Source organism: Bos indicus x Bos taurus, chromosome 5 (assembly GCF_003369695.1).
Source record: "Bos indicus x Bos taurus breed Angus x Brahman F1 hybrid chromosome 5, Bos_hybrid_MaternalHap_v2.0, whole genome shotgun sequence".
Classification (NCBI taxonomy): domain Eukaryota; kingdom Metazoa; phylum Chordata; class Mammalia; order Artiodactyla; family Bovidae; genus Bos; species Bos indicus x Bos taurus.
The window spans coordinates 95,632,940-95,655,490 of record NC_040080.1 but is presented as its reverse complement, the minus strand read 5'-3'; the positions used below and the strand labels follow the sequence as shown (position 1 = coordinate 95,655,490).

Below are 22,551 nucleotides of genomic sequence, written 5' to 3'. Positions count from 1 at the left end.
AAACAAAAAAAGACCTGATCTCCTAAGGAGTCCTGGGGCACATGACTGGGGAGATATGCCTGGTGGCCAGTTAATAAGAGGCTGAGGATACTCATCAGGGTACAATCATACACATTCCCTTCATTTTTATTTGCACTATCACAATCACTCAAAAATATCCATTTATTTTGCTGTAGAAGTTCAGTGTGGTTGCTATGCCATTATTTTTCTTCTTGCCCTTGCCAAGACCTCTTTGACTTCTCTGAGCCACAACCAAGGAATCGGGCACTCCATTAATATTATTTTATTTTTTTAGGTGCCTGAGGATGCATGATTGGAGAAAGAGTAAGGAAGAGCTTACCTGGAGTTGTATGTAGACTTTGAGAAATTTGGTTCTGCTCTCTCCTGAGGTTCTTTGCAGGGTTGGCTCCCTAATTGGTATTTGAAAAGATAAAAATTCACCTAAACTCCTCATATTGTTTACATATTTCCACATCCCTTTCTAGTCTCAATCCAAATGCATACCTGCTTGCAATCTATTAACATGGCTTTCTCTTCTGTTAGACTCCTTTATAGAAGGCTTCTTAAAGTGTTATTAACTCAGTCATATCCGGTTCTTTATGACCCCATGGGCGTAGCCCACCAGGCTCCTCTGTCCGTGGAATTCTTCAGGCAAGAAAATTGGAATGGATTGCCATTCCCTTCTCCAGGGGATCTTCCTGATCCAGGGATCAAACCAGGGTCTCCTGCATTGCAAGCAGATTCTTTACTTTCTGAGCTACTATCGCCCATCTCCTTAAAGAAGGGACTGTCTTAATCCTTACATCTCTATGGCCTATCACAAAATAGGTACTCAGTATATGTTTAATAAATGAATGAATGATGTTAAAATCATATTGTAGTCTTCTCCTTTCCATTGACAAAAGATTTTCTATATTAATAATTATCTTTATTGATGCTTATATGGACATCTCATTGGTGCTGCTTCCCAGGTGGCTCAAGTGGTAAAGAATCCACCTGCCAACACAGGAGATGCAGGAGACATGAGTTCAATCCCAGGGGTGGAAAGATCCCCTGGAGGAGGGCATGGCAACCCACTCGAGTATTCTTGCCTGGAGAATCTCATAGACAAAGGAGTCTGACAGGCAGCAAAGAGTCATGACATGACTGAGTGCATGCATGCATTGTGAACATTGATATATTATCATTTAACCATCCTTTCAAGTCATTCGAGTTCTTTCTACTCTTTAGAAATTCTTTGTGAGTTACTGAGTAGAGACATGACTTAATATAAGCAAAAATTTAGAGGCAAATAATATGAATGAGGTTGGTCAAATGGTCCAGATGTAAGGAGGCCAGTTAGGAGACTCACCTCAGTCACACAAAAGGGTGCTGATGAGGTGGCTAAGGCCAGGATTAAGATGATGGCTGTGGAAATGCGAAGGGAGAATTCATTTCTATGTCTACTGCTAAAGCTGGAAAGTTGTAATATGGGTTTATGTCTGCTGCTGCTGCTGCTGCTAAGTCGCTTCAGTCGTGTCCGACTCTGTGCAACCCCATAGACGGCAGCCCACCAGGCTCCACCGTCCCTGGGATTCTCCAGGCAAGAATACTGGAGTGGGTTGCCATTTCCTTCTCCAATACATGAAAGTGAAAAGTGAAAGTGAAGTCGCTCAGTCGTGTCCGACCCTCAGCGACCCTATGGACTGCAGCCTTCCAGGCTCCTCCGTCCATGGGATTTTCCAGGCAAGAGTACTGCTGCTGCTGCTGCTGCTAAGTCACTTCAGTCATGGCAAGAGTACTACTGAGGGCTAAATATATGACAGACAATAGCAACATTGTTCTGTGTTGAAGGGCATTGTTTTAGCACCACGGACAGCTCCTGGCTTGCAAGGCAGGGGCTGTGGGTGGAATGGGGCCATTATCACTGTCTGATGGCTCCTCTGAATAAAAAGCAATAAATAGCATTTGTTGAGCATGTACTCAGTGAAAGCCTTCCATGCATTAACTTATTTAATTTTCACAAGGAAGTAGGCACAGAAAGGACCCCCAAAGTCAGACAGATAACAAATGAGGCAGAGCTAACTTCTGAACCTAGGCATTCTGGCTCCAAAGTCTATTACATCATATTGTAAAAGACAATTACAGTTAAGTATGATAAATTATATGACAGGAAAACCACAAAAGAGAGGTATCTGAACTACACCATGGAGGGAAAGAAAGGGAGGAGTATTCTGGGAAATTTTCTGACAGAAGAGAACACTGGAACTAAGTTTTGAAGGATGAATGGGATGTACCTAGAGAAGAAGAAGGCTAATAGTTTACTTGAAGCCCTGCGTTGAGAAGGGTTCCGAGGCCAGATCCAGGCTCAGCAAAAAGCCTCCTGTGATCAATTAACAAATGAGGTAGAGAACAATAGAAAACCTGAGCTATCGAGGTATGTGGGCCAAATAATAAAGGATCTTGCATGTAAGTTAAGAAGTTTAGGGCTTCCCTGGTGGTCCAGTAGTTAAGAATCTGCCTCGCAATTCGAGGGACATCGGTTCAATCCCTGATCCAGGAAGATCCCATGTGTGCATGTGTTAGTCATTTAGTTGTGTCCAACTCTTTGTGACCCCATAGGCTGTAGCCCGCCATGCCTCATGGCAACTAGGCCCTTGAGCCCTAGAGCCTGTGCTGCACAACAAGAAAAACCACTGCAGTGAGAAGCCTTCACAACAGAGAATAGAGAATAGCCCCCACTTCCCACAACTAGAGGAAGCCTGCACGAAGCAGTGAAGACCTAGCACAGACAAAAATGATTAATTAAAAAGAAGAAGTTTAGACATTTTTTTCTAAAAGCTATGAGAAATCACCAAGGAGTTTTAGGCAAGACATGGCAGGATAAAATTTGCATTCTAGAAAAAGCATCCTAAGATGTCCTAATACCTAATGTAATGAACAAAAACTAGCTTAGAGAGAGGGCAATACATTCATCCTAGATAAGATGGGAACAGAGGCAAACAGACTACATTCACTCAACAATAGTTACAAGAAGCTCTGATTGGAGATGCCCTTATTAAATAAGAGTGAGATGAAAAGAAATTCGGAGGAGGCAATGGCACCCCACTCCAGTACTCTTGCCTGGAAAATCCCATGGACGGAGGAGTCTGCTAGGCTACAGTCCATGGGGTCACTAAGAGTTGGACACGACTGAGCGACTTCACTTTCACTTTTCACTTTCATGCATTGGAGAAGGAAATGGCAACCCACTCCAGTGTTCTTGCCTGGAGAATCCCAGGGACAGGGGAGCCTGGTGGGCTACCATCTATGGGGTCGCACAGAGTCAGACACTACTGAAGCACCTTAGCAGCCACAGCAGCAGAAAAGAAATTACATGGCAACCATGTAAATACCGTACAATCAAACATGGGAGAGACAGGGAGGAAGGAAGGTAGTGGGTCAACTATGAAGAAACTAGTCTGGAAGAAAATATAATTCCAAGATACAGGAGATCCTCAGGGATTATACTAGACAAAAGGGCCTTAATAAGAAAATGAATCTGAGAAAAATAAGACCTCAAAATTCAGATGATAAAATGAAAGAGGGAGATTAAAGAGATTTCAGAGCTAAGGAAATGAATCGAGAACAGAAGCAACACCATTATATATCTAATACACAAATTAGAAATGTCAAAGTAACAGGAAAGACATGATTGAAAATTGAATTAATGGCATGGATAAAAGACTTGAGATAATTATGGGAAATACAATGGAAAAACACACAGGGAGTAAAGCAATTAGGGAAAAGATAATAAGAGAACAAAGAGACCATCAAACATAAGGATAATTGGTGCCCCTAATAAAGAATCCAATAAATGCAACAAAATATGCATGCAGAAACACAATACATGGACATTTTTCCTAAAATGAAGGGAGAACTGAATCTGCAGAGGAAATTTTCCATTGTGCACCAGGGGGAAAAACTGCTTTCAACAAACAAGATATTAATTTTCAAGGGGAAATAACTTAGACATTGGGCAGAAAAGGCAAATCATCCATGGAGGTAGAGGTGGGTAGGGATGGAATCAAGCTGGATACAAACATTTCCAAACAGCCTCAATGTAAGAAGACAATAAAACAATGTCTAGAGAGTTTGGAGAGAAAAAAGTGTGACCTTGGAATATTACAACTAGCCACAAGTAGATGTCTCAAACATGAAAGAACAGAATGAAACACCCATGAATCTTTCTTGGAAAAAAAAAAAACAAAACAAAACAGGGCTTCCCTGGTGACTCAGTTAAAGAGTAAAGAATCCACCTGCCAATGCAGGAGACATGGGGTTCCATCCCTGATCTGGGAATGTCCCACGTGCTGCAGAGCAATTAAGGCCGTGTGCCATAACCATTAAGCCTGTGCTCTAGAGCCCGAGAGCCGCAGCTGCTGAAACCTGCACGCCCTAGAGCCCATCCTCCGTAATAAGAAAAGCCACAGCAGAGAGAAGCCAGCCTGCACGCTGCAACTACAGAGTAGCCCCTGCTCACTGCAACTAGAGAGAAGCCCGTGTAGCAAGGAAGACTCAGCACAGCCAAATAAATAAATAAAAGTTTCCTAAAACTCCAACCAATCAGGACCAAGAAATGAATTTTTTTTAAAAAGAATTCAGGAACAGAAGACACCAAGGTAAGAATCCAAAGAATATGGTGATAGGATGGGCAGATAAACCAGATAAACTGTTTATATACAGAATTAAGACAAAGGACGGATGGAATTCTAGTTATGGAACAAAATGTAGATATTACAAATCCTGACAAAGTAAAAATAATAGATTTTACAAATCAGAAGGTGGGAGAAGGAAGAAGTAAAATGCTAATTACTTCATCTCTCACCTGCAGGGATCCAATTGCTATCACCTAAAATTGAAGCATAAACCAAGGGAAATAGTGTAACTTCCTAACAATTTCCTAACTTTTTTCTTAAGCTCAGGAATGCCTTATAAAAACACTTCTCCCAGGTGAGGGGGAAAAGTTGTCTGAAACTAAATTACCAGTTTAATTTTAGTTTTTCCTTTTGTAAAGTGAAAGTCGCTTAGTCGTGTCCAGCTCTTTGCGACCCCATCGACTATACAGTCCATGGAATTCTCTAGGCCAGAATCCTGGAGTGGGTAGCCGTTCTCTTCTCCAGGGGATCTTCCAAACTCAGGGATCGAACCCAGGTCTCCCGCATTGCAGGCAGATTCTTTACCAGCTGAGCCACCAGGGAAGCTTAAAATTCAGTACTTCAATTACAATAACTTTGGTAATTAATCATAAAATTCTTTCCATCTGTCTGTCTCTCATCTTCTACCTTTATATATACATAAAAGAGACCTTGAATTATGTTACTGTTTCTGGGTGGTGAGATGTTTTCCCAGTTTTAATGAAATATAATTGACATATAACATTGTATTAGTTTAATCAATATGTACCACATACTTATTTGATGTATATATTGTAAAGTGACTATCACAGGAAGTCTAGATAACATCCATCACCTCACATAGGTATAATGGCAGGATTTCCTTCTTTTTTGGGTGGTGAGATTCTGAGGAATGTGCTGCTTTTATTTTTTCTTTGTACTTTTCTGTATTGCCTGAAACTTTTGGTAAGGAACAGGTATTTTTATTTTAAAACAATTACCTTTTTATTATAAATGAATATGGCTGCCCTAAGTGATTTGACATGGAAAGACGTCCATGATACATTGCTGAGTGAAAATATTGCTGGTTTCAAAATTGCATCTGCAGTATATCATTATTTGAGGTAAAACCTACATAGCATACATGCTAATATATAAATTAATAAGTCTGAAAAGGCAAGCACCTAAATGTTAGCAGTATCTCTGAAGCTGGGATAAAGAATTTAAGAGAAGGGTTTATAACTTCAGTATCATTTTTTAAAAACCTTTTTTAATTGAAAATGAAACACAGGTACAAACACAAACAAAAAGGAAACGTGTAGTCTTTTAAGTTCCTAAGGTGAACATCCTGTAAATACAACCCAGGTCAACAAGTATAACACTGTCAGTAGCCCCAAAACCTGTCTGGTGCCCCATCCTCTTTCCTCCCCACAAAATATCAGTATTATCATGACTTTTGAAGTACTGATATCCTTACATTTCTTTATGGTTTTATCATTCAAGTACACATGCACTTAAAAATACTTTGATATGTTGTCTCTTTTAATCTATGTCTTGTTCTCCCTCCATTCCTTTCTTCTCCTATATTGGCTGAAAAACCGTGGGGGGTCTGTCTTGAGTTTCCCACAGATGCAAGCTGGACTTGGTTGCTTGCACAGTTATGATGCACTTTAATGTGTCCCTCTGTCTGTCCTCCATATTTCCTGCAGAAAGACAGCTGGATCCAGATTCTCTTTGGCAAGACTACGGGTGATGTGATGCTTTTATCAAGTGCTATAGCATGTCTGCTCGACTCTTTTTGGGTGATGTTAGTAGCTATTATCAATATCTCAATTCATTGACTTTTTAGGATTGCAAAATATTTCTACATACCTCAATAAAATAATACGTATTAACAGAAAGATTTCTAGGGAATTCCCTGGCAGTCCAGTGGCTAGGGCTCCACACTTCCACTGTAGGGGGCACCAGGTTCAATCCCTGGTCAGGGAACTGAGATCCCACAAAAATGTTTTGAGTTCTACTTTTCTTTCTCATTCATTAACTGAAATGCTTTTATATGGAGATAATTTCCCTCATTGGTTACCCAGTGTTGCAATTTATACAGAAAAGGCAAGATCATTGTTTGATTCTGTTTTCTTTACCAGTTTTGAAGATAATGAATTGGTTCCCTATCATATTTGGAAAGTAATCAATTATTTTTAATATCCATATGAATTCATGGGTTAAGCATATTTGGTGGATTTTAATCAATTGCGATGATCATCCTTCCTGAAGGCTCTGTCTCATCTTTGGCCACACCCTCCAGTGAACATCTCTTGGCTGGGGATTCTCCTGCTCTCCATCCAGGAGCTGCCCCACTGCTCCCTCAGCTTTGTTAGCACAGATGTTGATACCACACAAGTCTTCCTGTATTGGGGGATTCGGCGGTAATCTTGTCACCCAGTTTTGCTAGAAACATGTCCACGGGTTTTGGATTTAGCCCTCTAGTTTCTCTGTCTGTATTGCCTCATCTTTGGCCAGTTAAAGCCTCTTCAATTCAGCTTGTGGGTTTTATTGTTTGTTTTCTGTTTGGCCATATCCCTAAAATGCTTCATACCTTCCCTGCTCTCAGATTTCCAAGTTCAACTGGTAGATCTTCTGTCCCAGATAGGAATCAACTATTTCTCTGAGACTTAACCATTTCTCCAAGAAGCCTTAATTTAATTGAGAGGTAGATTAAGAGAGGCAAATATTTCAAGACCACAATATTGGTACTAGGCATGCTCCATGTTTCTGCCTTGCTCACAAATTTTAGGCCTCTGGATATATGTGATTTATGTATAGTCTTATGGTCTTAGCTCTGTCCCCAAAGACACCTACCACCTGTATATAATCTATAGACCACAGGCTATATATACATAGACGAAAGACTTTGTCTCTTTCGCTCCACTTAACTCTGAACTTGGCTTCCCTTCTCTACTGTCTATTTCCACTCTTTCTCTTTCAAGGCAATACCCTACCCTGAAAAGGATCCCTGGCTGGTCAGCTAGAAGAATCTGTAAAGGTTACACTGCTCCAGCTCCTCTGGCTTTTACTGCGAACCCACTTCACTCTCCAGCTACTGGAGCTGACGGATATCTACCCATGACAACAGCTCTTCTCAGGTTACATTACCATGCCTTCCAGTGAACGCCCCTTGACTGGGGATTCTCCTGCTCTCCATCCAGCAGGTGACCCACTGTTTCGCTCTGCTTTGTCAGCACAGATGTTGATACCATGCAAGTCTTTCCAAATTGGGGGATTCAGTGATATCTTGTCACCCAGTTTTGTTGGAATTGTGTCCATGGGTTTTGGATTTAGCCATCTAGTTTCTCTGTCTGTATTTGTCAATTCAGAGAAATTTCAGAAAATATGCTGGAGCTACGATCTTCCCAGCTCATCTTATTTTACTATATTTTTACAATGGTTATGTTTAGGCTGTTATGTTTTCTGGGAAGGAGTGGAAAGCAACAATATTTTCATTTGGAGAAGGAAAAAAAGATAAGTCTGGCTGCATTGTACTGTTTGGCTTTGGGGGAGTTTAACAGATAAAATCAGCTGGTACGCACTAGTACAGCTGTACCACTAGTAAAATATTTAAATACATCCATTTCAGCTGGCACCAGGCTCAACTACTCCCAGGTGGCGCTAGTGGTAAAGAACCCCCCTGCCAGTGCAAGAGATGTAAGAGACCAGGGTTTGATCCCTTGGTCGGGAAGATCCCCTGGAGGAGGGCATGGCAGTCCACTCCAGTATTCTTGCCTGGAGAACTGCATGGTCAGAGGAGTCTGGCAGGCTACAGTCCATAGGATCGTACAGAGACAGACATGACCAAAGCGACTTAGCAGCAGCAGCATTTCAACTAGTAAATACCACTATTTCAACCCCAAGTTCTCGTACCTTGATATTCCTTTCCTGTGCCCCCAACCCGCCCCCGCTCCCCGTTCAGAAAAGTTAATGTCTACCCCGGGAAGGGTCCTCCAGGATTCCAGCTCACTGGCGGCTTGGTTAGTGCCCAGACTACACTGTTGGTTCAATATCCCAACCGTGGGGACTTCCCTAGGGGTCCAGTGGCTAAGACTGCACTCCCAGTGCAGGGGGCCCTCATCCAGTTCCTGCTCAGGGACTAGATCCCACGTGCTGCAACTAAGATCTTGCAGTTCGCGTGCCACAAGGAAAATCAGAGATCCAGAGTGCCACAGTTAAAACCAGGCATGACTGAATGAATGAATGCATAAATAAATAATAAAAAATATATCCTGACTATGACCTCTGGGAAGACTACACAGGGTTTTGAGACTGGCAGTACATGGAGATAAGAGAGAGGATGAAATGGGTATGTGGCTTCTGAATGGGCCTCAGCTGAATAATTCAACCAGTATTTCTGAAGCATTCCCTGTGTGTTAGGCACTGTGCTAAGCTACACCCTGAGGAGCCCACAAAGTTCTGTGCCTTGGGGCCATGGGGAAGGTGACAGTTTTGCCATAGAGAGGTACAAACCTCAGTCCCTGAGTGGAAATGGGAGGAGCAATGAAAGTGCAGACCCAGTGTCAAAGCTCTTAATTTGACATCACCTAACAAGCTCACATCTCTCCACCTTTGGAACACTGACTGCCATGAAAGTCCCGGCAGCTAATTAAACACACAGTAAGTAAGCCAGGCAAGGAACAGCCTGTCCTTGTACACAATGAATCCAGCAGTCTCCTTAGACACAAAAGCTGGCATCTTTATCTGTAGAGTGAATCAGTTATTTAACAATTCATGTTCCGTGTCCTAATTGGACCAGCAATGGTTTCTTTGAATACTGAGGAAAAGAGACCTAGAGTAAAAGCAGGTCGGCAGCACAGTGTTTGTCTAAATAAAAACAAAATTTTTTCTTAAGAAAGACTTTTACAGTCAGGAATGTAACATACTTAAGAAGATGCTCTAATTGTATTTGCCCAGTTACTGGAAGCACAAATCTCTTGGAGAAAAAAAAAAAAAATTAAATAGGACTAGCTGTCTACTGTCAGAGCCCAAAAAGCACCAAGAGGAAAAATAAATAACCGTGACACCTTCATTCCCCCAGAGTCAACAAATTCCAATTGATTACATGTATTACTGCTGCTGCTGCTAAGTCGCTTCAGTCATGTCAGACTCTGTGTGACCCCATAGACAGCAGCCCACCAGGCTCCCCCGTACCTGGGATTCTCCAGGCAAGAACACTGGAGTGGGTTGCCATTTCCTTCTCCAAAGCATGAAAGTGAAAAGTGAAAGTAAAGTCACGCAGTCGTGTCCGACTAGCAAATACATATTGTTATTCAGTCACTCAGTCATGTCTGACTCTTTGCGACCCCATGAACTGCAGCACACCAGGCTTCCCTGTCCATCACCAACTCCTGGAGCTTGCTCAAATTCATGTCCATCAAGTTGGTGATGCCATCCAACCATCTCATCCTCTGTCATCCCCTTCTCCTCCTGCCTTCAATCTTTCCCAGCATCAGGGTCTTTTCAAATGAGTCAGTTCTTTGGATTAGGTGACCAAAATATTGGAGTTTCAGCTTCAGCATCAGTCCTTCCAATGAATATTCAGGACTGATTTTCTTTAGAATTGACTGGTTTGGTCTCCTTGCAGTCCAAGGGATTCTCAAGAGTCTTCTCCAACACCACAGTTCAAAAGCATCAATTCTTCAGCGTTCAGCTTTCTTTGTAATCCAACTCTCACATCCATACATAACTACTGGAAAAACCATAACTTTGACTAGATGGACCTTTGTCAGCAAAGTAATGTCTCTGCTTTTTAATATGCTGTCTAGGTTGGTCATAGCCTTTCTTCCAGAGAGCAAGTGTCTTTTAATTTCATGGCTGTAGTCACCATCTGCAGTGATTTTGGAGCCCCCCAAAAGAAAATCTCTTACTGTTTCCATTGTTTCCCCATCTATTTGCCATGAAGTGATGGGACCAGATGCCATGATCTTATTTTTTTGAATGTTGAGTTTTAAGCCAACTTTTTCACTTTCTTCTTTCACTTTCATCAAGAGGCTCTTTAGTTCTTCTTCACTTTCTGCCGTAAGAGTGGTGTCATCTGCGTATCTGAACTTACTGATATTTGTCCCGGCAACCTTGATTCCAGCTTGTATTTGTATTCCAACCAAAGTATTGGAGCTTCAGCTTCAGCATTAGTTATTTTAATGAACATTCAGGGTTGATTTTTTTTTTTAGGATTGACTGGTTTGGTCTCTTTGCAGTTCCAAGGGACTCTCAAGAGCCTTCTCCAACACCACAGTTCGAAATACATACTAAGCATCTACTATGTATCAAGTGTATCAATACTTTGGCCACCTGATGCGAAGAGCCACTCTTTGGAAAAGACCCTGAGGCTAGGAATGACTGAGGGCAGGAGGAGAAGAGGGGGACAGAGGACGAGATGGCTGGATGGCATCGTCAACTCAATGGACATGAGTTTGAGCAAGCTTTGGGAGAGGGGAAAGGACAGGGAAGCCTGGTATGCAGGTTCCTGGGGTTGCAAAGAGTCAGACATGACTTAGTGACTGAACATCAACAACAATGTATGAGGTGCAGTCTCTACGATTACCAACTTCCACCTTAATCATCAGGGAAATCAGTATGCAGACATGACTGTTGTAGAGGTCAGCCTTGCTTCTGTAGAAGAAGTAAGAAATTCAATGTTTCCCACAGTGGAGGTAATACTTAAATAGGAACCAGACATATATTGTGAGTAGGACATTATTGTTTATACCTTCAGTTGGGACTTCTGAGAAAATGAACAATCACAACAGTTTGATTAGTCTGTAGGAGTTTATGACGAATGTGGGAACCCCCTGTCTTGGATCCTATTTCCAAAGCAGAAGAATCAGACCCTGTAAAATATCAGCCGACAAAGTCAGAATGTTACATTGACAACTGCTACCATTAACTTCTAGTAATACAGTGGTTTGCAAGATGGGAAGGCGATGTATCAAAAATCTTGGTGGGGTGACAGAGGGAACTAAAAGGGATGTTTTTCAAATTACACATCCCCTTAATAAGAGATTTTATACAGAAATGACTATGAGCACAGGCTTTGGATTCAGACTGCCTAAATTCAAATCCTGGCTTTAGTATGTATTAGTTGTGTGACTTTAGAGAAATTATGAAGCCACTATATGATTCTGTTTTTGCAGTTGTAAAAGGGGAACAATGACAGTAGTAGTATCTGTTCATTCAGCTGTTTTGAGAACTGAGCGAATTAAAATAGCTAAAGCCCTTAGAAACGTGCCTCCCTCTCAGGCCCCTTTCTACTGCTGCCTCTCGCTGACCTACATTGACTTTCCTGGGGAGGCCTCAAGTCTTAGACCATGACAGAATCAAGAGCGGGGAGGAATCTTGGAGGCCATCTGCTCTCATCCATTCTGGAATCCTCTCTCTGAAATCTTGGCCGAGTCATCTGGCTCCTACTTCAACACACTGAAAAAAATCCGTTCCATCTCTGGACATTTGAAAGAACACACTGAAAAAACCTGTTCCATCTCCAGACATTTGAAAGGCCTCCCTTGTATTGAGCTGAGTCTGTTTCTGTCTTCTCTGACTTTTGCTCTCTCTGTTGGAATCAGAGACAATAAGGTTATTAATATCCCTTTAAATAATGGAGGACAGCTAATGGTGTACAGTTAAGCCTGTGGGCTCTATGGGCAGATTGCATGGATGGACTGACTCTCAGCTTCCCCGTTTGCTGATTGTCTGATCTCGGGCAATTTAATCTTTCTATGCCACAAGATTCCTCATCTGCAAAAAAGGCATACTAATTCTGCCAATTTCATAGGGTTGTTGTGGGGACTGAATGAAATAGCATACTTAAGGAACCTGTTGCATGATATTCAATCACTGTCAGCAATGTCATCATACATACATGGTTCCTAAAACTCAATAAATGGGGACTTCCCTGGTGGTCCAGTGGTTAAGAATCTACCTGCCAATGCAGGGGACACAGGTTCGATCCCTGGTCCAGGAAGATCCCACATGCCACAAAGCAAGCAAGCCCAGGCACCACAACCACTGAGGCCGCACACCCTAGAGCCTGTGCTCCACGACAAGAAGCCTGCGTTCTGCAACTAGAGGTAGCCCCCCTCGCGGCAACTAGAGAAAGCTCTCATGCGGCAATGAAGACCCAGCACAGCCAAAAACAAATAAATGAATTTAAAAATGAATGTCATCAACACCGATGCTGTTGATAACCCTCTTGGGCATTTGTTTTTTGGGATACACATCTGTATTTCCTTCACTTATTCCTGATGCAATTCCAGTGCCCCCTCAGCCGTTCCCTCTGAGCGAGCTCTGGTTGCCAGTCTTCCTCTCCAGGGCTCCAGCTCCCTTTCCCTCTTTCACTGCACCCCCCATATGGAGCCAGGACTCTGGGGGCTTCTGGTCCACATAGACCAGAACGAGCCACTATCTTGCTCGTTTGGTTGTTGCTTCATCTACTGATTCATTCACAAATGATTTTAAGCATTTATATTTTTATAAATGGATCCTAAGGGAGAACTGGCTTTTTTAGCAAGCGCATCACGGTCTTGATTGACAATGAATGCACAGTGACCTGACTCCTCTTTAGTTAGAAATTTTACGAGGCATTTCCTTTGCACTCACAGCTGAACGTTGAAGGTTGAGACTTTGGATTTGTTTCTTTTATGTAGCTCACTCAGCTCCTTAAAATATACTCACCTTTAAATCAGAGTAAGGGTTGCAAACTGGTGGCTCCAGGGCCAAATCCAGCTGGCAGAAATGGGCAGTGTCATCTTCACCCCTGCCTCCCTCCCTCCCTTCCTTCCTGCCCGGTATAAAATATCTGACTTGCTTTTAGCAAAGCACGGACTCCCCAGCTTAACCAGGGTTTCCTCCATTCTCTGTTACCCCATACAGGGTATATACACATTTAAATGACCTTCCTGGCCCTGAAGGCATTGAAGGTTTAGATCCCAACATTTGGGACAGTGAGCAATTTGCAAAAGGGAGGGGTCATTATAGCAGTTTTTATTTTAGAGCATTTACTGTGGACAGGCACTGGGCTATATATACATTCCATACATCCTACAACTTTAATAGACTGAGAAAGAAAAGCCAGCCCAGAGCCACAGAGCTGGGGGCAGCCCTGGGACCCATGCAGGCCTGGGTAGGCCAGAGCAGCCACTGCTGTGCTCCATGGAAATGGGTGCTTTTCTGAAGCAGTCACACCTGGTCTCCTTATTCTTAAACATTTAAGGAAATACAGAGGCTTTAATTCAGCTGAAAAACCGAAGGAGAGCAGACTGCTACCCCCAAACATTATATTGTGGCATACTGATTATTTTGATCTATAGTTACTTGAGAAACAGCCAGTTTAAGAAGGACTCTCTGACCCTTCTCTGTCCCCCTGAAGGCAGGAAACAGATCTGTCATCCGAAAGCTACCTTCCCTGTCCCAGGAAGGTAGAAAATATTATTTATCACCAGAAATCGGGAATTTAGGACAGGGAAGGCTGTATAAACAAATTTTGTTACATCTTCACTAATTTGTTACTCTAAGTCCAAAATCCTTTGTCTTGTCAATTCTTTATAAATTCACTGTTTTTTGTGTGTAAAAGCTGCCTGTTTTGGTCTCATACTTTTATGGGATTCCCATACATACAGCATTAAATGTTTTCTTCCTGTTTATGTGCCTTAAGTCAACTTACATATTAGGCCAGACAAAGAACCTATTGTAGAAGGGAAGAGGGGGACATTTTTCCACCCCTATGAAATTATGACTAGATGTGAAAACCAAAACCCAGAAAAGAGAATAAGCAGATAAGCCCCAGAACAAAATGATAAAAACTCTCCTAGCTTTTAAGAGGAAATTCTAAAAAGCCTGAGAATGAGAGTTTTTCTGAAGCTATTATTATTAAACTAAGTGGTCACATGTGCGTGTGTATCTATACTATATTTTATTTTGTTGAATATGCTTTTATGACACCATAGCCCATGTGTAAAACTTGATTTCTCTAAGGACAGTGCAGACAGAGCACCAAAACTGATCATTACTAGCTGTGTCTTCAGAAGCAGAACCAGATAGGGCAAGGAGCAGCAGAAAATTAACTGCCTCATAAAAATTCCAGACTAGCCAGCCCTCAATGACAGCAGGGGCCTCCCTCCCTCCCTCCTTTGTGTTCTCAATAGGGATCAAATGAAGGCCCACAAACTACTGATACTATCACGTTTTTAGGAAAGACCCCCTTTGGTCAGTTCACATGTTTCCGAGGGCCAACTGCTGTGTCCCATGTGAAATACTGAAACACAGTGCTTGCCTGCCCTCCTGGAGCTTAGAATCAAGACGATGCAAGTTCTTTCCTTTTGAGTGTCACTTACTCAGAATTCTAAATATTTCTTGTAATCATTTTCCAACATGTCTCTGAAACAGAGATGGATTATAGTTTCTGGAAGTATCTAGTTCCCAGGATGCAATGGACTGAATTATGTCCCTGCCAAATTCATATCTTAAAGCCCTGACCCCCATGTGACTGTACTGGACACAGGGCCATTCAGGAGGATTAAGGTTAAGTGAGGTCATTAAGTGTAGCTGCTGCTGCTGCTAAGTCGCATCAGTCGTATCCAACTCTGTGCGACTCCAGAGACGGCAGCCCACCAGGCTCCCCCGTCCCTGGGATTCTCCAGGCAAGAACACTGGAGTGGGTTGCCATTTCCTTCTGCAAAGCGTGAAAGTGAAGTTGCTCAGTCGTGTCCGACTCTTAGCGACCCCATGGATTATAACCCACCAGGCTCCTCCGCCCATGGGAATTTTACAGGCAAGAGTACTGGAGTGGGGTGCCATTGCCTTCTCCGCATCAAGTGTAGAGTCCTGATCTAATAGGACTGGAGTCCTTATAAGAAGAGGAAGAGATACTGGTGCTCTCTTTGTGTGCACACACTGGGGAAGGCCACGTGGGCACGCAGCAAGAAGGCAGAGCTCTGCAAGCCAGGGAGAGGGTTCTCGCCAGAACCCAATCTTGCTGGCGCCCACATCTCAGACTTGCAGCCTTCCAAATTATAAGAAAATAAATCCCTGCTTAACTGACTCAGCCTGCAGTATTTTGTTATGGCAGCTCTAGCGCACTAATATATGTGGTGTGATATTAGCATGTGTAGAGTAACTAAGGGTACAAAAGCATCAGTATGAAATAGCATCACTCAGATGCCCCTCATCAGTTCAGGGGCCTGGTGAGCATCTACTATTTTGCCTGCTCTGCTTCTCTGACTTGTTTGGGGAACTCCTCATCCCCAGTCCATAGAGTTCATGTGGAGTTGTCACTCACTGTTTACTGCCCTATGCTGACCATAGGCTTGCTTATTACGGTACCCAATCACCCTGATGACGGTGACGGTAACTGGTACAGCAGCTGGCATGCCACACAGACAGGACATCAGAGCCTTTCTCTGCATTTATATGCAGTACTTACCTTGGACATTTGATATGCATTGAGAGAACTTGCTTTTTCTGCTAGGCTTGCAGAAAAGTGAAAGTGTTAGTCACTCAGCAGGGTCCAACTCTTTGGGACCCCATGGACTGTAGCCCACCAGGCTCCTCTGTCCACAGGATTTTCCATGCAAGAGTACTGCAGTGGGTTGCCGTTTCCTTCTCCGGGAGATCTTCCCAACCCAGGGATCGAACCTGGGTCTCCTGCATTGCAGGCAGACTCTTTACCATCTGAGCCACCAGGGAAACTTGCAGAGCTGGGTCTTAAAAGGCTGGCTGCATGTAGGAAGCCTGACTATAATGGTAGAGAGCAAGCCTGGAGGAGAAATGAGAAGACAGAGAGTGCATGTTATGTCCGGCCATGTCCCAAACCTACTCCTGGCTCCCCACTCCCCAAAGCAGCGTACTGCTTCTCTTTTAAGCTTAAGCTAGCTTGAGTTTGATTTCTGTCACTTGTATCTAAGAATCTCAACTTATCCAGTAGGTTCACTGGTCCCTTTGAGTCCTTTGCTGGCCAGATTTGGCCAGAACCCAGGCTCAAAGCGACTTTCATCCTCCGATTGTGCTGATCCTTTTCTTTTCAGAGGAGGGCAAGTTTTATCATCAGATTTCCCATGACTAGACACATACTTTCCCTGCATTCCCCTCTAGGTTCTTCCAGCTAAACACCTCAGTTTTCCTGTCTTTAAAAGGGCAACAGCTACCTGTAAAAACACCGAATCAGTATGCTGTACACTCAAAACTAATATAATATTATAAACCAACTATACTTCAATTTTGTAAAAATCGGGAAGTGTTGCTGTGAAGTAATTTCAGGAGGTATCTAGCATATTATTGGGCAGTAGTCAGTGCTTGGGAATGTTAGCTCCAATCATGGAAAATTCTCTGTATGGTGCCTGAGGCCCTCTCTTAGGCTTCCATATAACAACCTCTTATTTTTCCTCATGAAAAGCAAAAGCAATGAACAGATCACAGTCAATATCTGTTGTTTTCACAGTAAGATCTTAGTCCCCTCCCAGAGGAAGGTTGTCTATCTGTAACAAGGGAGGAGAACACATGTGCATAAATGCTCTGCTTAAAATTGTGCTTTTTTAGAAATCATTCTTGCCTACTTTTCCTCTTCAATTCAAGAATGAGAAGAAACCATTTCTTCAGCATCCGTTAGCATAATGTAACATAACATGCTCAGTCCCGTCTGGATCTTTGTGACCCTATAGACTGTAGCCTGCCAGGCTCCTCTGTCCGTGGGATTTCCCAGGCAAGGAGGTTGCCATTTCCTCCTCCAGGGGATCTTCCCGACCCAGGGATGGAACCCCCATCTCCTGCATGTTCTTCACTGGTACTCGGGTTCTTTACCACTGAGCCAAATGGAAAGCCCAGCATCCAGGAAGGAGAACTGAAATGAAAGATTACCAGGGGCACTCAATTACTGCTCTGAGGAAATTAACAAAGAGGGCTGGCAAGCCTGCCCTCCCTGGCATGGTCACTGGATGGGCTTGCAAAGATTTGGTTGGGTCCTGGGGAAACTCCTCTGCTGTCTGCCGTCACCACCAAATGGGAGGTACCACCGCACCCCTCCAGGGGAGGATAGTTTGGGAAACAGAAGAACCTCAGGTTCAGGCTGAAGCGGGAGCTTCATAAGGTTGCTACCTGGATGGTACATCTGGTATAATAGGGATAAAGGAAGTGCAAAACCCTTTTGACTGGTCTCAGCCTCCTGGGATCCTGAAATCTCCATTACTTGGGATAAAAAAGAATTGCAGTACAAACTGCCCCACAGAGGAGAAGCTTCTGGTCAACAATTAGGGCTTGCTAAACAACCAACCAGAGCAGGGTAGTGCTGACACAGGCTTGGCGAACCATTAAATCATCACACTCAGTGGGTCAGCCTCAGTCAGGGCCACCGGCCTTCGCTGTCGTGGACAGAGCTCTGAGTCACACTGCACGCACTCATCCACTTTAGTCTCGCCCTGTGAGGTGGGTTACCTATCCTCCTTACATAGAGGAAGAAACCGGCTTAGAGATACGAGGTAACCAGTTGGTAAGCAGAACTTGCTAGTCTGTATAAATACAACACCCACATTCTTCCCCACTGCAAAAAAGTATTCACATATTTAAGACTCTTGTTTCTAAGGCATGCAATGAGGGCAGTTAGGCCAGCACACCCCTAATTAACTAGATGGGCTTCATCTTCCTAATAATCTTCATCATTTTGACTCTAAAATAAAAAGCCATCCTATCAGCACCATTCAAAATGCTTGGAGAAGGAAATGGCAACCCACTCCAGTGTTCTTGCCTGGAGAATCCCAGGGACACAGGAGCCTGTTGGGCTCCCATCTATGTGGTCACACAGAGTTGGACACAACTGACGTGACTTAGCAGCAGCAGCAGCAGCATAATGCTTCCTTTCCCAGAGAAGAGGCTGTTCTCCGGTATTTTCTCAATCAACCTCATGAGAGCCTGGCACATTGTTTCTCAGTAATCGTAAGCAGCGTTCATCTGCATCTCTTCATTCGCTGAACACTGAATGGGTCAGGCCTTTTTGCTCCATGTCCTGGGTCCTCAGAGGGGCCTGCAGCCCTTTTATTGTTATCCCTCGTCTGGCCTAGCCAAAGACCAAAGCAGATGGCCCAGCTCTGGGGGTAGAGACCTCCTCTGGTTTCCCCACTTGAAGACCAGTTAATCACCTGCAGTAGTTCATGCTTCTTCCTCTTCCGTACAAATAAGACCCAGGCACTTCTTGAGAAACCTCTGGTTTGCAACGTTTTGAAAACTTTTCAAACAACCATCACTTGCGCTTCCACTCAGCAGCTGAAGTATCAATGTGGTGGGGTGGAAGTCAGGGCAACATTGCTGTCCTGCAATTGCTGCATTTATTTCACTCATTTCACATATTGGCAGGGGCATAAAGGGTTAGGTGTTTACTTCTTCATTGGTTTAGGGCCCTCTCTCACCCCGCACCCAGTCTCATTCAGCAGTAACTGGAGACAGCTGTCTACAAGGAGTCTTTATGGTGTTTTAATGTTATTTTATTTTCCTAAAATGTCAGTTGGACAGCCAAGAAAATTTCCCCTTAGAGTCCTTGGAGGTTGTTCTGAGCTGAAATCACCACCCCCATGGTTGGCTGAGCACTAGATGAAAAACAGTGTTATAAGTCAAATTAATATTTTAGGGAAGAAAATGTGTGAACCCACACCGGCAGTTCCGCCAGCATAATTTCAAGCTTTAGCCACAAAACTGCAGAGGAACGACTGAGGGCCAGAGTCATCCCTGGCCATCAGTTAGGGAGCCGAAATCCAAGAGAAGGAGAGAATGAATAATGGTGATGAGGTCTCCGTTCATCCACTGTGGCAGATTAGAAGGCCATCAGAAGGCACGAGTGATGACATTTTTAAATGGATTCATTCTGTGAGAAGACAGCTGGGTGAAAAGCAGTGGGTCAGAGCTTATTAGAAACCACAGCTGAAGCCGTAAGGAAAGAACATAAGACACTGTAGAAAAATAATGATGATGAGAGATAAAGCAGCTTGACAAAAGCAGTTTACAAAACTGAACGTACAATACTGTCCAATTTTTGAAAACTACAAGAGAGATACAGACAGGCAAGCAATAGGCATGAGTTGAGTGCCAGGGTTTTTAAAACTGACTTTGCAGTAGAATGTTCTGGAATTTTTTTTTTAAACACAGACCCATCATCCCTATCCCTGCTGCTGCTGCTGCTTCTAAGTCGCTTCAGTCGTGTCCGACTCTGTGCGACCCCATAGACAGCAGCCCACTAGGCTCCCCTGTCCCCGGGATTCTCCAGGCAAGAACACTGGAGTGGGTTGTCATTTCCTTCTCCAATGCATGAAAGTGAAAAGTGAAAGTGAAGTCGCTCAGTCGTGTCTAACTCTTAGCCACCAGGTAGACTGTAGCCCTCCAGGTTCCTCCGTCCATGGCATTTCCAGGCAAGAGGGCCAGAGTGGGGTGCCATTGCCTTCTCCTCCCTACCCCTAGAGGTTCTGATTTATTAGCTCTGGTTTGGCATCTTTATTTTAAAAAGCTCCCCAGGTTGTTCTGATGCATTGTCAGCACTGAGGACCACTAGTACATACAGAGAAAAATTTAAAAACCAGAAATGGCTTTATGGGATATGTCTGATTTAATTTTAATGCAGTTTTTCTGTGTTCCTACATATTGTTCTATGAACATGCATTACATCTCTGATCAGAAAAGGTTATTAATAAAAATTATAACTGAACTTATTAGGAAAAATCACCCCAGGCAACAAGAAATAATAATAATGACTAACATTTTGCTGAGAGCCAGATATGCTCTTTGTCTTGTTTTTGTTTTGTTTTGTTTTTCAGCAATTGGGAATGTTGGATCTTTGTTCCCTGATCAGAGATTGAACTGAACTCATGGCCCCTGCAGTGGAAGCACAGAGTCTTGACCACTGAACCACAAGGGAACTCCCAGACACTGGCTTTATCAATGTCCTTACAACAACTCTGTGACTGAGGTACTGGTATTTCAGCCATTCTACTGATAAGGAAGGTGAAGTCCAAGAGGTTCCAGCTCAGACACCAAGACAGTGACAGACACAGCACAAACTCAGGACCAGTTACTGGAGAACCTGAGGCTTACCCTAAAGAAGTCCTGTGTGGTCCCTCCCCTCCATCACACCATCACGGGCCCTCTAGATCCAGGGCCTCACCTGTGCCTGCTTCCGGCTTCCCAGGGCTCATGGGAAGTTTCCTCTCTGAATTCCCATCAGTGTTCTACTTCTTCCAAAGACTTCCCACAGTTTGCTACTCCCCTCAAAGGAGAACCCTGTCTCCAGGCAAGCTAGAGAGAGAGGAAAAAGAAAGAAGAAATTGAACACCACAGGATACTGACTGTCTAATAAGACATATTATAAGAATCCTTTTTTAAAAGTATTAATTGATTTTTTTACTGGAGTGGAGAATGAAGAGGAGGTGCCCCAGGCAATTATACTTGGGGATACAGATGGGAAATTCTACAGGGTTTTCCCCTGGGGAGATGACAGAGTGCTTATCAGATTATTTCCCCATTTCACAGATGGTGGTGCCAAATTCTTAAGAAACAACATGAAAGAGAAAAAAAAAAATGAGTGATGCCCCAGCCAGAACCAAAAATCCTTTCTAGTCCACAAAAGGTTTGTGGATTTTAAAAGATTTTTTAAAAAATCAACAGCTATTTACCTTCATCCTCTTTCATGATTAGGTTTCCAGATAAAACACAGCATGTCCTGTAAGATGTGAATTTCAGATAAGTAATTTTTTTGGTAAAAGATGTCCCAAATATGGGACATATTTATACTAAAAAATTATTGTTTATTTTATTGATAGGTCAGTTTTAACTGGGAGTCCTGTACTTTTGTGTGCTGAATATGACAGACCTATTTCATGAGAAACATGATTTTCTTTCTTCCTTGGACATTGTTTTTCCTTCTCAGTGTCATCAGCTCAATGATTTGAAGAAGCATAAACCAGAAAATTGAGCTCATCAACTGAGCTCATCCTTTTGTGTCAAACAACCCACTGAGCCAACTCCTCTGGTAGTCAATAAGTGTTACATCTTCCAAAGGCGCACACACACACCCCTTATACACATGCATTCACAGACACCCACACACCTTCAGACATGCCCAGGCACACACTTTCACATATATGTATACATATGCATACACACAGAGTACAAACAGATTTTAATTTCTCCTAACACTCTAAAATGCAGATCCCTCATTCTCTTTTCACATTTTCATGGCTTTCCAAACACATTTTCTTATTTGTTCAAGGAGAAAAAGCCATGTCTCCAGTTTACTTTACATGCCCAGCTACACTAACCGGGCTTCCCACAGAGATGGTTGGCAATAAGACCTCGTCTTTTGTATTTCAGAAATGTTGAATGTTCTTTTCTTGCCACTGTATTAAACTGCTATTTTAGTATAAAGGGGATGACAGTTGTCTTAGGGTCAGATACTAAACACAACTTCATAACAAGGAAAAATACAAAACTGCAAATTGAAAACTTGAACCATATAATAAAAATACTTGAAAATGAGAGAAAAGAAAAATTTTAAAGTATTTTCAAGAAGGATAGTAGTTAAATGAATAATTCCTAGATCCAGCCTACTTGAGTAACTAGCTGGCCAAGTTACTTAACTTTATCTGTAAAGTAGAAGTAACAATAGTTTCCATCTCATGGATTGCTGTGATATTTAAGTACATACATAATTAAAGATGTACAAAATAGTGGCCAACACACATTTTTTACTATTACAATTACCTCTTATTTGCCACACACAGGGGTAGCCTCTTTACATACATAATTATATTTGATTATCAAATGAATGTGAGCTATGTAGTCATGAGGAAACTGAAACTCACAGAGGTTAAGAGACTTCCCTGAGGTCACACAGCTAGCATGCAAT

At 42.9% G+C, this 22,551-nt stretch overlaps 1 long non-coding RNA gene across 1 annotated transcript; it reads right to left on the bottom strand.

Annotated features, from left to right (window-relative positions):
* Positions 1-16,294: 16,294 nt before the first annotated feature.
* On the bottom strand, positions 16,295-21,409 carry LOC113893791. The gene is made up of 3 exons (XR_003511333.1): positions 21,320-21,409; positions 20,812-20,942; positions 16,295-16,431 (listed from the first exon to the last, which is right to left on the bottom strand). It is a non-coding gene; the product is annotated as an uncharacterized LOC113893791 (long non-coding RNA).
* Between the last annotated feature and the right edge of the window lie 1,142 nt (positions 21,410-22,551).